The following is a 17,210-nucleotide window of genomic DNA, read 5'->3' on the forward strand; positions in this document are numbered from 1 at the left end:
CTACCCCAAAGAGTTTACAATCTAAGTATGAGATGAGAAAGTCAGAGGGGGGAGTACAAGGAAACAATGAGACAGTATTGCCAGCATGGTGGGCAGCCGTCTCCGCATGGCAGTAGTCCAGCCATTTTCATGTTTTTTGTAGGCATCCTGGGAAAGAAGTTTGATGGTGGCTTGCCACTATTTACAGGGAGCTCCTCCTACACATGAGGGGGGCAGCATAGAAGAAAGCACAAAGGTCCTCATTAGAAAATTGAACAAGTTGGTGATGGCAGATGACCATCAGAGGCAGGAGTCAACATCTCAGTAGTGAATGAGATAACAACTGGGCTGGGGATAGGCATAAAAGGTTTTGAACGTGAAAGTAAGTAGCTTAAGTTTGCTGTAATAGAGAAGGAGAGCCAGTGGAGGGATGCAAAGAGAAGGGTGACAAGATCAAAGTGATGGGCAAGGAAAATGATCTTTGCAGCAGAATTCTGGAGGGACGTGAGCCAGGCGAGGTTGCCTTTATCAACACAAGATAAGAGCCTGGCTGAGAGTTTTAGCTATATGTTTGGATAGGAAAGACTGTATCTTAGAAACATTATGCAGAAAGAACCAACAAAATTTACGAGGACCTGAGTACGAGGACTTAGAGAGAGATGTCTTTCCCCTTCCTCCGTAGAACCTGTGTGTCTGCTCCTTTCTAGCTTTAAATCTTGGTTTTCCAGTTCCAGACTTAGGCAGCCTAAGTCTGTGACATTAACACTGTCAACAGTGCTGACAACTCTCATGGTGTTAAGAATTTTTGTTAAAGTCCAAGCTGCTGGATTCAAATAGTTGCATGAGAATTTCAGCTTTCATTTTAAAAAATTGGTTTTTAGCCTTCATGGTTGCAAAATAAAACTGGAAAATGGGACCCAACTGTGCACCCTGATTGCTAAGAAACAAGGAAATAGAAAGAATGTAACATTTATTATTTTATAAAATAATCTCATGATTTTTAACAACAATTTCATTATTTTTTCAGTGCCTGACTAATTTTTGAACACTTGAGATTGGCATTCCTGTGTCAGCTTCACTTTAGACTTTTTACACAGCTCTTGTAGCTGCTGTGGTGTCTCTCTTGGCCTCCCGTGCCTTCCTGCAGTATCACAAATGTCTCTGATAGCCTGATGCTACATCAATGCACTGGATCTGATTACTTACCACCTATTGATATTGCATTTCTGTAGTTAAGAATTCCAAGAACATGTTTGGCTTCCTTATAATTGTGCCAGATATATTGGAGGTACTAATAAGAATACCTTGCGCTTATATCGTTATTAATCCACAAAGATAGGTGGTGGTTGTTCCTATTTTACAGCTGAGGTTATAATGGCTTGATTGGAAACAGCAGGTACTCATCTTCTATGAAAAACTGGACCATAAGTAACTTGTTCCATCACATACTGTGTCAGTGACAGAGTCAGAAATAAAATCTATAGTTTTTGTACTACACTCATCATTTATTTGTATAGGTCCAGAATTGTGGTAGGCTCTTTGCAGATAGATAAGAAGGTAAGGTCCCTGCCTTGAACAGCATAGAACTGATGACAAGCAATATCTATACAGATCCTTGCAGCTGCAATCGCTAAGTAAGGCCTTGTCTTCAATGCAGGAAAGGTTTGTTCTTAACTTGCGTTAACTAATTCAAGATGAAATCCTAGTGGTGACAAGGTAGTTAACAGGTTAGGTAAATATGAGGCTCTCCATAAGTATTAATTCAACCTGACAACTCATGTGAAAACTACAGAGTTCCTTGTCTTCACTAGGATTTTATCTTGTGTTTGTGAACTCCAGTTCTGAACACCTTTTTGCATTGAAGACTAGGCCTATGCTTTATGGATCAACCTCTTGACCTCTAGAGGTAGCTAGCTGTGATTGCTTCATGCTTTCAAAGTTGCAGACTGACTTTATTAAACATTAAACACTGCAGAACACCACAGGTCCCCTGCTCTAACCTCTTCTTAAGTGAATTTGATCCAGTCATGCTCTGGTATCATTTCCTTGTCTGTATTCTATATTGTGTTTCTTTCTGCCTGCTGCCTCGGGATTTGCTCTCTAACCACTAACACCTCATGCTTTCCATTGCCATACTTGAGCCATGGTCACAACCTGCTGGAGTAATATTGAGTTTATTTGTGCAATGTTGCACACTGACAAATTCACCATTATGCAAATACAAAGTACTCCATTTAGGAAGGAACAATCAGTTGCACACATACAAAATGGGAGATGACTGCCTAGGAAGGAGTACTGGGGAAAGGGATCTGGGGGTCATAGTGGATCACAAGCTAAATATGAGTTAACAGTGTAACACTGTTGCAAAAAAAGCGAACATCGTTCTGGGATGTATTAGCAAGAGTGTTGTAAGCAAGACATAAGAAGTAAATCTTCCACTGTATTCTGCACTGATTGAGCCTCAACTGGAGTACTGTATCCAGTTCTGGGTGCTACATTTCAGGAAGGATGTGGACTAATTGGAGAGAGTCCAGAGAAAAGTAATAAAAATGATTAAAGGTCTAGAAAACATGACTTATGAGGGAAGATTGAAAAAATTGGGTTTATTTAGTCTGGAAAAGAGAAGACTGAGAGGGGACATAACAGTTTTCAAGTATGTAAAAGGTCATTACAAGGAGGAGGAAGAAAAATTGTTTTTCTTAACCTTTGAGGATAGGACAAGAAAGCAATGGGTTTAAATTTCAGCAAGAGAAGTTTATGTTGGACATTAGGGAAAACTTCCTAAATGTCAGGGTGGTTAAGCACTGGAATAAATTGCCTAGGGAGGTTGTGGAGTCTCAATCATTGGAGATTTTTAAGAGCAGGTTAGACAAACATCTGTCAGGGATGGTCTAGATAATACTTAGTCCTGCCACAAGTGCAGGGGACTGGACTAGATGACCTCTCAAGGTCCCTTCCAGTTCTATGATTCTATGATTATGCTCATAATACATAATTAGCACATGGGATCCAACTTCTTCATAATAGTCAGACAAATAAAGTCAAAAAACTGCATAAATACATCCCTCCAGCTCATAAAAATATATCCTTTAGGTGGAGAAAGCAGGCCTCTTGTGACACCCGAGAACCCTTTTTACCTATATATCTTACATAACCTTGAATTATGTTGATTACTGAAAAGAGAGCGAGAAACTTTTGCTTTTCCTGGTGGAGTCAATGGGAATCTTGCAGGTTTCCTGCTCTTCTCCCTTGGGCTTGCTTCAGTTTTCATCAGTCAGCTTTGTGCTTAGCTATTTGTGGACCTATCAATTCAACAGCAAGTAAGAAAATTGGCTATGTGTAAACTAAAGTCTGTGGCAGCAGGCTGAGTTTAGTTGTTTGAATGGAATTTCTCTTGTGTTGGTAGTGATGATTTATCTTTGGAGGTAATGGAAATTAATTTAACTTCTGACCCTACTGCCAGTTGAAAATGCCTATGTGTTGAGCCATATTCAGCACACAGGCAGTAAAGCTGTTGTACTCATCTAGCACTGCTGACAGGTGGAGACTGCAAGTTCTAAAACTGCTCATTAAAGTGAGAGGTTAACTAGTTTATTTATTCAAGGGGCAGAACTAAGCTTGATTCCCTTCCTCACTTTCCCATGACACAGGAGACAACTGCTTAGAGAGTGATATACCAGGATATAATGGGCTAAAGTACGGTACTTGAGAGCTGGGGGTGACCCTTCAGTACCTTGTTGCTGTGGTGGGAGGGCATTATGCCTATTTAAACCACAAGGCCTCCTGGGAGTGAGGGGAGAATAGCCAGCAGTTCTTGCTAAATCTTTTTAAAAGGTACTCCCAGCAACACTCCCCATCCCACCACCCCCCAGAATAATCCTGTTGGTGCTTCTCAGTGAACTGGCCAGACTAGGACTTTTCCATGTTGCTTCCCCACTCAAATGTGTCCATGCTAGAGCATGGAGCACTGCAGTCTATGATAGTCTCTCTGGGAAATACCACTGGCTTGGGCTGGAGGGATCTGTCTTCCAGTCTTGTACAGTTCTTTTGGGTCAGCTCCTCAGCCCTGTATGCACTCCTACTGGAGTTAACAGGGCTTTTGCCCAAGTAAGAAGTCGAGAAGTGGGTTCTTGCAAATGATAAAGTTGGAGAGAATGTGGCCCCCCATTCACCTCTGGGGCTAAGTATCTAACCTTGGGCTTGATCCTACCTCCCACTTAAGTCAATTGCAAAGCTTCCATTGACTTCTGTGGGAGAAGAATTGGATCTCTTGAGATGAAAGCCACTGTGTTGTTTCAAAAATGTGATCAGTACAAAAAAAAAAACACCACCCACTGTATATCTGTATATATAGACGTAGAGAAAATATGATTACTGATCTTTGTGCGGTATTTATTCCCCTATGTAAAGAGAGGGCTATCTCATAAATGACCTCATTTCCACTATTCCTATTCTAGTCTGTGATGACAGTACTCTCCCGATATTAATCTGTTGCTATCTATAACTATCATGCTGAAATGCATTACTACTGGGTTTGTCTCTGCAAGAAAATTTTTTTCAGTAAGGTTTTGTCAGTGCAAACTGGGCAATAGGGACTTTTGACAATGCATCATACCATGGTGGTACATGGAATGATTTACTGAGAAAAGACATTTGTTTTGTAAGTGTTGTTACAGTGGGAGCAAGAACTGTATTAGAAACTGCATGTTAGAGGTGGAAGGGAGAGAATATGCCCTGTATGGTGTCTTTAGCTTCATAAACAAATCAATACAGCATTTAAATCCCTTCCCCACCTTGCTTTTAAACATGTAGCTTACAGGAAATATCATCTTCCACAGAGAATCACAGCACGCCGGTATTTTTGTTAAAGATGCTAAAGGTCCGTGCTGAAGGAAGTGGTAATGGTTGCACCAATTAGAAACCACTTATGAATTGGGGGGGGGTTGGTTTTTGCACCAGCCAAATGAGTCAGTAAGAAATTCAGCCAGACTGCAGAAGGCTTCTTTCTATTCTACTGAACAAGTCTGAGCTCTGGGGAGTTGAAGTGGGAGTTAGAAGGCTTCATTATGTTTAAGAATCTAAAATTAATGTAGAGAAGGGTCTCCACCTGAGTTCAGAGAATTAAATTTAAAAATAGTTACTGCATCTCTGAACTGGATTTGCTGACATGACCTATGATCAGCTTCCAGCCAAGTTCCAAGGCCTGCCTGGCCAAATATCAATTCATTTTCTTTAATAAATCTACCTGGTCTCTTTCCAACATTGGCGAGGTTTTTCAGGTCTCAGTTAACTTCATTATACTTTTATGTATTTCATCATTCCTACTATAACATTTGACCAAAAAGAAATAGCTACTGTCAGAATGGAAAACTTGCCCTCACCTACTAGTGAGCCCTGGGCTGGGTTCATTTGGCAAGGAGATCATCACTTATGTCTCTTTGTGAAGGGGGAACAAATGATATTGCTTTGCACCTATACAGAGAATTTCATCCATAGAGCTCAAAGCATGTTAGAGGCGGGTAAGTATCATTATCCCAAATATTTTATAGATGGGGAAACGGAGGTACCCAGAGAGGTGAAATGACTTGATCAAGGCCAAACAGTGACTTGGAGGTAAGAAATGTGTGATCTACTGCTCCTGTATCTAACTCCCAGTTCTCTGCCTTTGGATCACACCACCTCATTTTCAAAACAACCCAAAGGAGAACAAGTGAGGAGCAGGGGGACTCAAAAAGAAAGTAATCATGATCTTTATTAACAGACCTTCAGCCGAGTGGAAATGATTTCACCCTCTTTTAAGGACAAACTTCGATATGAGCTATTACTCCGTCAGTGAGGTGAACAACAATGAAGTTTACCTTTGGATTTATAACCACTAAAAAAAATCATTACTGAACTCCTAAAGGAGCAATTCAAGGCCAGTTCAAACTACAATCTCTTTAATTGGCATGAAGACAGGGATACCTCTGGGAAAATAAAACAAACATAGGAGGGAGGGTCATAGAAGATAGAACCTGGAAAGATCAATTATGTGATCCAGTTCATCTACCTGTTACTGGAGGATGACTCCCTTTGCTAAAGTATTAAACATATATTTCTAAAACTTTCCAAGGTACAAGATGGATAAAACATGGAACAAGTGTTAAAGAGCAGCATAATGCACACTATTTATTAAACTGAAAATTGTTTGCTGGCTAGGAATCAGGAAAGGGAGCAACATCAAACAACTTTCTTGCAAATAAAGGAAAATTAAGGAATATTTTTCCTGACTTTTGTCCAAAGCTTTACATACCCTTCAATTTTACCTTGTTAGTCTAAATTAAAAATAAATAAATAGGCAAATAGTACAACTATTTTATTTATAAGAAATATAATTAACTCTTCTACATCAGAGATGACCATGAGAACCTGTATTTTCCTCTGCAGAATACTAGTGCTGAAATTTTTGTGACAAGTTTGTGAAAATGGGAGCACTGCAAGTTAGATATTGACATTTTTTGAAATTTTAAAACAGAAAAAGTAAGTTATTTTTGAAAGACACAAGGCTGGATTCTCAGCCCATGGATTGAGATTTACAATATGAAATTCTGATTTTACAGCAGTTGAAGATTTTAAAAAGCTATTGAAATATCCATTTTTGAAATACATATCTGTAGAATTAAAATTACAATTAAATACTGTACAATTTAAGAGTTTTACTGAATACTGCTAATACTAATTAATTTTCTGAGGAAGGCATTTAGATATTAGGATGATGAGCAGTAATATGAAATCCTTGGATAGACAGATACTTTTTTGGTAATTATCTGAGTACCATGCCTTACAGAATCTTTCTCAAATACAAATACTGCCAATGCCAAGACACTGGTGTCTCACCTGTGGCCAGGTTGCTTTTGCTATTCAGTAATCCTGTCTTTCGTTCCACTTTGCTTTCGCACTGCCCTGCTCACTTATTTTCTTATTGTTATCTGTGATGTCATAATGATGCTAATTCTTCTGTTGTTCATAGTCTTCCTGCAAAAAGAATGCAGGTAAGAGCTAGATTTCTAATGTAAAAACCAGGACAAAAAAAATCCCACTTACAGGCAATACAGTCTTCCCCAACCCTTTCTTCTGACATCAAAAAACTAAACCAGAAAACCTCCCTGGCACAAACCCAGTGTTTTTATGTGTACAGGGTCACCCTTAACTCCATGTCTGTTACTCCATTTGTAACACAGGGATAACAATATTAATCTACCTATTTCACTGTAGAGTCAATTAATGGTGTTTTTGAAGATGGAACGTGCTGCATAAGTGCTAAGTACCGTTTTATTCTATAACCCCAAATACAGTAACTTCACAGACAGAGAAGAGAAGTTTGCCTTTTTTTTTAGACTCTTTATTTCCTTTCCAAGTTCCCCTGTTCTGAGGGTGAGTGGCTGTTGCTGAACTCAGAGCATTGACTCACGTTGATGTTCCAAGAAGCAAAAAGAGTTGAACTGAAACTTTAGCTGCCACACCTCTCCCTTCCCCAGGACTCTCAGGCACTGGTTTTACTGTGCCCACAGTAACAGGTTTCAAAGCGGTAGCCATGTTAGTCTGTATCAGCAAAAACAACGAGGAGTACTTGTGCCATAAGTACTTCTCATTATTTATGCCCACAGTGAAATTCACAAAGCTGCATGTGATAGGGAATGGTTTTTTCTTTATCCCCCACCTTCTTGCTAAAAGGGAAAGTTTTTCTTTCTGTGAAAACTTAGTTTTGAACTATCACTGGTGTATGCAGGTGGCATGATAGAGGGTAAGAGTTCTAGGAGACCTCACCAGGTATTTTAACATTCTCGTTTAGAGGACAAGTACATGATAACAGGAAATAATAAAAATAATGTGGTTCTGAGCAGCAGATACTTTTAATACATAGAGAGTTAGAATTGAGTCCAATAGCCGTTGGTGGAAAATCCTTATTAATACACCACGTCCATCTCCTTGCCACTTTATTGGGCCCACTCGTGGATATTTTTTTTCAAGTGGTTTTCCAGTACTTCTGTGACAAAGGGTCCATTCTCTTGTTCCTAATTTATTGTTCATATTCCTTTTCCATTGTTATAGGTTTGTATTGAGGACAAGGCCAATCTACCTATTTGAAAGGATAATATGGAAACTGGATGTGGCAGAGATGGGCTTCAGCTGATCTATAATGAAAATGCAATTGCCTCATATAGCTTATGAGACGTGAGTTCCGTTATGTTAACTCAACTGTTTTTGTTTCAATTCCATTTTCTGTGTGTTTTTCATAAATCTTGTTTTGATTATTATTATAAGGAAAAGTGCTGAAGAGTAAAGAATTTCTGGAATCTGCACCCTTGTCAGTCTTGGTCATAGGGGCAGGAATAGAGATGTCCTCACTCAGTGAGGTGAGCTGCAAAAGGCTGTGGCAGATAGCACACGAGGGAAGAAGCTGAAAGATCACTCAAGTTGAGAGTTGGCAGGTGTGTTGGGTGCGCCATCTTTAAATGACTCCTTTGATGGACTCCACCATTTCCCACAGAATATTGTTGCATGGTCAACTAGATCTCACTATTAAGAAATATTTTCTGACATCCAGCCTGAATTTTCCTTTGTTCAGTTTAATCCCATTGGCCTTAATGTTCAAAAGTGACTAGTGATTTGGGCTGTCACTTTAAAGGACAATGGACAATTCTGCACTATAAGTGCTAAGTTTACAAAACACTGTGCAGTGTGTTTATCTGTCTGACTCCTTAATGTCAAAGGGAGTCATACAGCTAAAAACCCCTCAGTATTTTGAAAACGTACTCCTAAATTGGTTCAAGTTTTAGACTTCTATATGGGATATGAAGAATCTATAAATATCAAAGTTTGAAGCAGTGGCATTTTTCAAAGTCTAATATACGCAAAAAATAAATTCAAAAGGACAGAAAATTCTTTCCATGAATGATCATCTGCATATGGTGTAAAATGTTTATTCACTCTATATACAGATGTAAGTGTAGCTATTTCAGTGGTGTACACTAACAGCCAAATTATACCTGAAACTTATATTTATGCACCAATGGGTAGGTTCACGGAGCCTTCTCCAATTTGATGTCCCCCATGTTAGAGACTAGACACAATTTCAGATTACGTACTCTCCTGAGTTCAGGGATTGTTTCCTGCTAGCACCACCTGAAGCAGAGGCCATGTCAGAGGATGGAGAGGAGGTCAACCATTGTCTCATCCCCTGCGACATCAGCCAGAAGAGCTGACAGGTGAGAAGGGGAAACACCTGTACTCTTGTACACAGTGCCCCTTGTGGTTCCCCAGGGGAAGTACAGCTCTGCCTTGCACTGCAATTTGCTCCTATAAATGCAGCCTTTATCTTCCTGCATTGATATCACCTCACTAGGATATTACAGTGTAGATACAGGAAAATATCTCATCCCTTTATCATGAGGTTAGATTAAGATTAATTCTTCCCTTTAATGTAAACCATTCTTTCTCTTAACAGGGAAGATTCTTTTTTTAAAAAAACCGAAGGGTTGCTCAAAAACATCATTTAAACTCGGGAGGTTATGAGAAATAGCTAGTCTCTTTGCTCTCTGATTTAGCTATTCAGTGGAAGGAAGAGGCGGCTAACGATGTGAAAAGTGGACTCAAGGGTCTGAAACGTGGATGAAGCCAATTGTCTAATCTATTATCTTTATAGTCTAAATTGTTTCTTTTGAATTTCCTGAATCTTAATCCAAGAAATCTCTTTGTGTTATTTTGGCTGTAAATTATTTATATGTTTCCCCTTCTTTTATAATACTCAGTTCCTGGGCTTCCTGTGAGATTTCATCAGTTACTAGTATCATACTGGTACATACACAGCTGTGAGATTTCATCTGTTACTAGTAACTAGAATCTGTCCAATAGGAGGAGAGGGAGGGTAACAAAATGAAAGTCTGGGATTTTCTGTAGTATTAATTGTCACAGATGAATAACGAATGGTGTTTTCTCTTGTGTCAAAGAGGCAGTAAAAAAAATCTCTGATAATTCCTTTAGAATAATTCATTAACCAACATTTTTTACTCTTCCTCATCATTGTAGGTAAACTCTGCACTCCCTCTCTGCCCCCGCATATGTCTTCATTTACCATACAGGAAAAAGCCTATTATCTAGTCTATCTCCCTGCCAGTGGAAGACTGTTCCCTAAAATATTCTCATTGGTGCATTGTCCAATTAAGTACTCCTTGTGATGCCACAGCCTGATGGATCTTGCTGTCAGGAACCCCCCACAGCCTATCCCAGATAGTCACCTAAAATTTTCCTTTCCTAGTTACATCTGACTACTACTAATTGCATCCTCTTGTACCAACTAAATAATTCCTCTCCCTCAGTGGCGTTTTCACCTTTCAAGAGAGTGACCAGATAGCAACTGGGACAAAATGAGACAGAGGGTAGGGGGGTAATAGGTGCCTATATAAGAAAAAGTCCCCAAAAAAGGAACTGTCCCTTTAAAACTGGGACATCTGGTGACCCTACCTTTCAATCATTTGTAAACTATGTCCCACTCTCCAGCTGGCACATTGCCAAGCTAAACACTAGATTGTGCAACTCGTGCACTCATGTTGGTTAGGGTGACCAGATGACTGTCCCTTTAAAAACAGGACAGTCAAGTATATTTAAGCCGTCTTGAAGGTGTCCTAACTTTTTCTTTAAGATGGGCAAATTGTCATGCATTTTGTGTCTCCCTCCCATCAGTACTGGCGGGTCCTGCTGCTGGCCAGATCCCTGCTTATCAGCTGCCTGCCCACGCCACTGACTGACTATGGGGGTGGGATGGCAGGGCAAAGCTACAGTGCACAGGGCTGACTGCTCCCCCTGCTGGTCTGTCAGTGCAGCCCCTGCTGCGTGCTGATCTCAGCCAGCAGGGCCCTGCTCTCTGTCCGTTTTCCAGCCAACACTGGCTGCATGCTGTGAGCTGCAGTGGCTAGTGTGTGCAGACAGGCACCAGGCAGCTGCCAGATGTACGTCACCCTGCTGCCCACTCATTAGCCCTTTAGGTGCCCCCACTCTTGCTGTCCTCTCCCTGATTTGTTCCTTTGGCCCCCACCCAGCCCTGCTGCTCCTCCATACCCACCCTGGCAGGGAGCATCCAGCTCCCAGTGCTGTGCAGAGAACCAGCCTCTGGTCAGAGCATTCAGCCTTCCCCCCATTGCCTCTAGCTGGGCCAGCACCCCGGGAAAGTCCAAGACCCTCTGGCACTGGACCCTGGCCAGGAGGAGCTGGGCTCTGCATGTGTCAAAGCCCCATACAGCGCTAGCACGGGGAAGACTCTCCGTCACTCAACTAAGCTCTGGAGTGGTGAGAGGAAACAATTTCCATCCTGTTTGTGCCTCATACCTGCAGGCTCCACAGCATCCTCTTCACCTGCCCCTCCCCACCTTGGGTCCTACCCCCAGGGAATGTGGGGCTGCTCTGTCCCTTAAGCATGCTCCCCTGCTGAAACACCTCTCTGACCAGGTCCCTGAAGTCAGGTTGCCTGGGGTCTGGTGCACAATGCATTCTTATGGCTTAACCCCTTCCTGCCCTCACTGTAGCCAGTGGACAGGAGGCAGCTGGGTTATGTCGGTGGCCAGCAGCAGAAGGTGCTAGCTGCCTTTCAACACTGTGAAAGCAGGAAGGGACAAGCTGCTTCCAGCCATATGAGGGAGGAGGGGGAGAGAAGAGATGAGCTCTACAAAGACTAGGCTCAGATCATCCCTCCCCCCTTTCCATTTCCCCTGCGGCTGGAAGCAGCTCCCATGCCTTCCCTCCTGCGCAGTGCCAAAAGGCTGCTGATGGCCACTTTCTGGTGTGAACTCTGGCAGAAATCTGTGGAGCAGGGCATGTGAGCCTACATGCCCCTCCACCATGTTGCCTCGGGAAGATGCAGGTACCAGGAGAGGTGGGTCTTTCCCAGGGGTCCATCCAGGTTTGGAGGGTGGAGAGCACCAGGCAGGGAAGGTTGGATAGGTCGGTCAGTCACCCTCCCTGTGTGAGAAAGGTGTACGTGTGTGTGTGAGAGGGGGGGAAGGGGTAGAAGTGTGTGTTTCACCTCTTCCCATGTGTGCCATAAAGATAAGAAGGTAAATAAAAAGAATCCAACTATGCAGTAGTTCTTTTAATAGGGTTCAATCAATTTGATGTTAATTTGAATGTTTGTACTGCACAGTTCTGATTGATTGCCATTGAACTCACTTGAATACAAGTAATTTTACCATATGTCCCGTATTCAGCATAGGGAAATATGGTCACCCTAATGTTGGTGAGCATGTACTCACATGATCAGTTTCATTGTCCAGGTAGATTTCAGTGAGCTTGCTCATATGAGTAAGTGCTCACCTACATCAGTAAGGGTCTCCCCATCTAGCCCTTAATAATTTCCTCATAAATCCAATCTCTCCAGTTACCTAATCATTTTGCTTGCTTTTCTCTGAACTCTCTCCAGCTGTTTCAGATATGTAGAGTAATAGCTCTGAACGGAATGAAATATTCCAGATGCTTTGTAGTCTTAATGCAGCAACAAGTCTGGTATGTCTCTGCTCCTTGGTGTGATGATACCTCTGTTGTTTTGTGCAGCTGAAAATTGCATTGGTCTTATTTTTTTTACTGTTGCATCACATGGTAAACTCACATCTCATTGGCTCTCCACTGTTACCCTCTAACCTATTTCACTATTACTGTTTTCCAGGTTTCTCCCACCGCATTAAAAAAAAATCATTGGTTTACTGAGTTTGTCCACTTATTAGTGTTTCAAACTGGTTATTTTTCAGTTCCCCCACATGTGTGAGGATAATAGAATCTCCATTTTGCAATTGGGTGACTGAGGAACAAGAGGAGTTACCTGATCTGGATGAGGGGAAAGCAGTGGACTTGTTATTCCTTTACTTTAGCAAAGCTTTTGATATGGTCTCCTACAGTATTCTTGCCAGCAAGTTAAAGAAATATGGGCTGAATGAATGGACTATAAGGTGGATAGAAAGCTGGCTAGATCATCGGGCTCAATGGATAGTGATTAACGGCTCCATGTCTAGTTGGCAGCTGGTATCAAGCGGAGTGCCCCACGGGTTGGTCCTGGGGCTGGTTTTGTTCAACGTCTTCATTAATGCTCTGGAGGATGGCGTGGACTGCACTCTCAGCAAGTTTGCAGATGACACTAAATTTGGAGGAGTGGTAGATATGCTGGAGGGTAGAGATAGGATACAGAGGGACCTAGACAAATTAGAGGACTGGGTCAAAGAAACCTGATGAGGTTCAACAAGGACAAGTGCAGAGTCCTACACTTAGGATGGAAGAATCCCATCCACTATTACAGACTAGTGACCAACTGGCTAGGTAGCAGTTCTGCAGAAAAGGACTAGGGGTTACAGTGGACAAGAAGCTGGATATGAGTCAAGAGTGTGCCCTTTTTGCCAAGAAAGCTAACAGCATTTGGGGCTGTATAAGAAGGAGCATTGCCAGAAGATCCAGGCATGTGATCATTCCCCTCTATTCAACATTGATGAGACCTCATGTGGAGTACTGTGTCCAGTTTTGGGCCCCGTACTACAAGAAAGATGTGGAAAAATTGGAGAGAGTCCAGCGGAGATCAATAAAAATGATTGGGGATAAGAGCACATGACTTATGAGGAGAAGCTGAGGGAACTGGGATTGTTTAGTCTGTGAAAGAGAAGAATGAGGGGGGATTTGATAGCTGCTTTCAACTACCTGAAAGGGGGTTCCAAAGTGGGTGGATCTAGACTGTTCTCAGTGGTACCAGATGACAGAACAATAGGTAATGGTCTCAAGTTGCAGGGAGGAGGTTTAGGTTGGCCAGATGTCCTGATTTTATAGGGACATGCCAGATTTTGGGATCTTTTTAATAATCATAGGAGATATACCTATTTCCTAGAACTGGAAGGTCATCAAGTCCAGCCCCCTGCCTTCACTAGCAGGACCAAACACTGCCCCCCTCAAGGACTGAGCTCACAACCCTGGGTTTAGCAGGCCAATGCTCAAACCACTGAGCTATCTCTCTTATATAGGTGCCTATTGTCTCCACCCCTATCCTGATTTTTCACACTGCTGTCTGGTCACCCTAGGTTGGATATTAGGAACAGCTTTTTCACTAGGAGGGTGGTGAAGCACTGGAATGGGTTACCTGGGGGGGAGTGGAATCTCCTTCCTTAGAGGTTTCTAAGGTCAGGCTTGACAAAGTACAAAGTCCTGGCTGGGATGACTTAGTTGGGGATTGGTCCTGCTTTGAGCAGGAGGTTGGACTAGATGACTTCCCGAGGTCCCTTACCAACCCCAATATTCTATGATTCTATGATTTGGCCAAAGAGATATGAGAAGTTAGTCACAGAGCTGGGAATGTCTGTTGCAGGGCTCAGAATATCTGGGAATTTAATTCCTTTTCTGCTAGACAGCTATAACTGCATCTCTTTTCCTAGTGTCTGAAGACAGAGCAAGGCAGTTGTATGAAAAAGCCTCACAGTGGTTTTCCACCTCTAAGTGGAAATTTCTCTCTTACTTCCCTGGGACCCTCATCAAGTTCATCATACTAGCCGCACTCTGTGCAGAACTTGTCTGAGGAGTGATTTTCACCAGCTAAGTCCCAAACCTTGGTCTTCTGTGTGCTGGCCTGTACACAGATTTTAGTGGCTGGAGCTGTGCTAACGTCCAACAAAGTGTAAAAGGAAAAAAAGGTTGTTTGTGGGGCATATTTACAGTTTTTTTCATTACAGTCAATCTCCTTACAGAGACTACATGGATGTGAGGCTGAGTTCAGTAACATGTCTAAAAGAACTGGAACGATTAGAAATCTACTCCATCATCATTCATTATCTGGGTAGAGAAAATTTCATAAAAATGGAAGATGTTTTCTCAGGGACACGCTCAGTGAGTTGGTCCATGAATTGAAGATCAAACATTTTCACTGGGAAATTTACTTGTTTGCTCAAGTGTTCTCATGCTGACTCTGTGCCCTGAAATGTTCCTTTCTTGGCACAGTGGTATCACATCAGCCATCAACACACTCAGCTGGAATCCTCCTCCTTCCTCGCTTTCTTACCCCACTGTCTAGTACAATATCAGGTAAGTGCCTAGCTCATGCCAACTTGGAGGGCTAAGTCTGTATTACTTTTTGGTTGTGGTTGATGGGGAGGGGGAAAAAAACCCGAAACAATAAATGGTGAACATGATCCTGCTGCCTATAAGAACTATCTTTGAAGATTTCTAAACCATCAAAAACTTAGTCTGTTTTCAACATATGTTGAAGGTCATCTGATTCATATCCATCAAATGTTGAAGAGATGACTCATAGTCAAACAAATCACACTTTTAAAACTTGACTTTATATATATATATACACACACACACGCGCGAAGAAATAATCTCTTCATTTAAAAGGGTTTTTCATTCGTTTTTGTTTTTTATTAGAGAACACTCAATAACCCACCTCCACACATTACCTGTTTTTCTTAAATTATGAATGTTTATATCCTGCCATACCCATCAATAATACATAGTCTACAGGTGTCTCACTTTCCCTTTTCCTTGATACATACTTTGTACTTTAAATCAAATTGACTGTCTCATAATAACAAGAAAGACTTAATTTCTAACTGGACAAATAGTCACCTTCAGGCCAGTATCCTGCTTAAAGCAGTGTCTGAATACCTGCTACTTCAGAGGAATGTTTTATACCCTACTACCAGTTACTCAATATTGTGCATAATAGGGGATGTTCTACCCCCAGCAGTGATCAATTTATATCCTACAGATTGAGATTTGATTAAGGCTGTGGTAGGAGCACTAATACAGACCTGTGCTCTGACTGATCCACTAATCGCATGGGTTGGTGACCTTGTGTCAAGTACATCCAATACTTTCATGAAGCTGAGGGGGGTATATGCAGGCACGCTTTCTGTCTGCATGGTGTTCTTTGAGGAGTGGGAGCTTAGTTTGCATTTTTCTTCATTATTTCTCTATAGGCAACTTTTAAAAAAATGCTAACTGCATTAAATCGCATCACCCCCTATTCATCAGGTAGCTTCTTAGCCACGGGGACATAATGTCTTGAATTTACAAAACAAATTCTAGTGGTAGGAAATAGTTTAAAAACTGGCACAGATTTAAAAGGATGTTCAGGAAAACAATGACTCTCTCACAGTTTTTGGGTAACTGGAAAAATTGTATTTCTTTTGACAAATATAATCTATGCAAAACTACCTGATAGGGATGTTCACATGAGGCAATTATTTCAGTTTCAGTCAGCTTCTAGATTAATTTGTAATTCATTTAGATTTGTTAAAATGTTTGTTAAAATGCATCCATCTAATGCTCTGGGAAAATGTACTTTGTCAGTGCAACTATGTAGTACGGAATTGGAATAGTATCCAAAACTAAAACTCTCTAGGTGAAGGAGTTAAATATCTTACCAGGGAAGAAACTGAGATATGTGAAATTAGGAGCTTTACCTATAGCAATGCACCAACCAGTGTCATATATGGGATTAGAAACTAGGTCTCCTGATTCTCCATTTCCACTCTTCGACCATGCTGCTTCTTAATAACTGTGTAGTAGAGCTGGTCCAAACATTTCCAACTGAATATTTTTTCATTGGAAAATGCAGTTTCATCAAAATCAAAACATTTTGCAGGAACATACCTATTTCAACTAAATCTTTGCCCCAAAAAAGATTAAATAAATTGTTTCTTCTTTGTCATTTCATTTTGACTTTAATAGTGTTAAAGTATTAGCTGTAATATTACGTATTTTATATTGTATTTTATTGTTTCAACATTATCAGAACAAACATTTTGGAATTTCCATTCCATGGGAAATTTTGAAATTTCCACTTTTGGTTCTAATTCAGAAATTTTTTTTCAACATATTAGTATTTCACTTGAAATGGAAATTCTAGTTTCTGACCAGCTCTACTATGTAGTAAATTAGTTATCTCAGGCAATGTCAGTTTTCAAGTAAATGGTGGTTGAAAAGGGATTTATATAACATCAAGTATGATATATGGTAGAAAACAAACTGAAGAGTAGGATCTGACCACAGAGTTAATCTGCCAGTATAAGTGAATTTGGTTTGCTACAATTTCTTTGTCTTGTGACACAAACAGGCAAGCATTCTGGATTAGATTTACCCAAGGAGTTTTTATGGTTCCATGATATGATCTCTATTCAGATCTTCTAATGGTTCCAGTAGAAATGAAAATGGTACTACTAAAGTTGGCT

The sequence above is a fragment of the Chelonoidis abingdonii genome, chromosome 4 (genome assembly GCF_003597395.2).
Source record: "Chelonoidis abingdonii isolate Lonesome George chromosome 4, CheloAbing_2.0, whole genome shotgun sequence".
Classification (NCBI taxonomy): domain Eukaryota; kingdom Metazoa; phylum Chordata; order Testudines; family Testudinidae; genus Chelonoidis; species Chelonoidis abingdonii.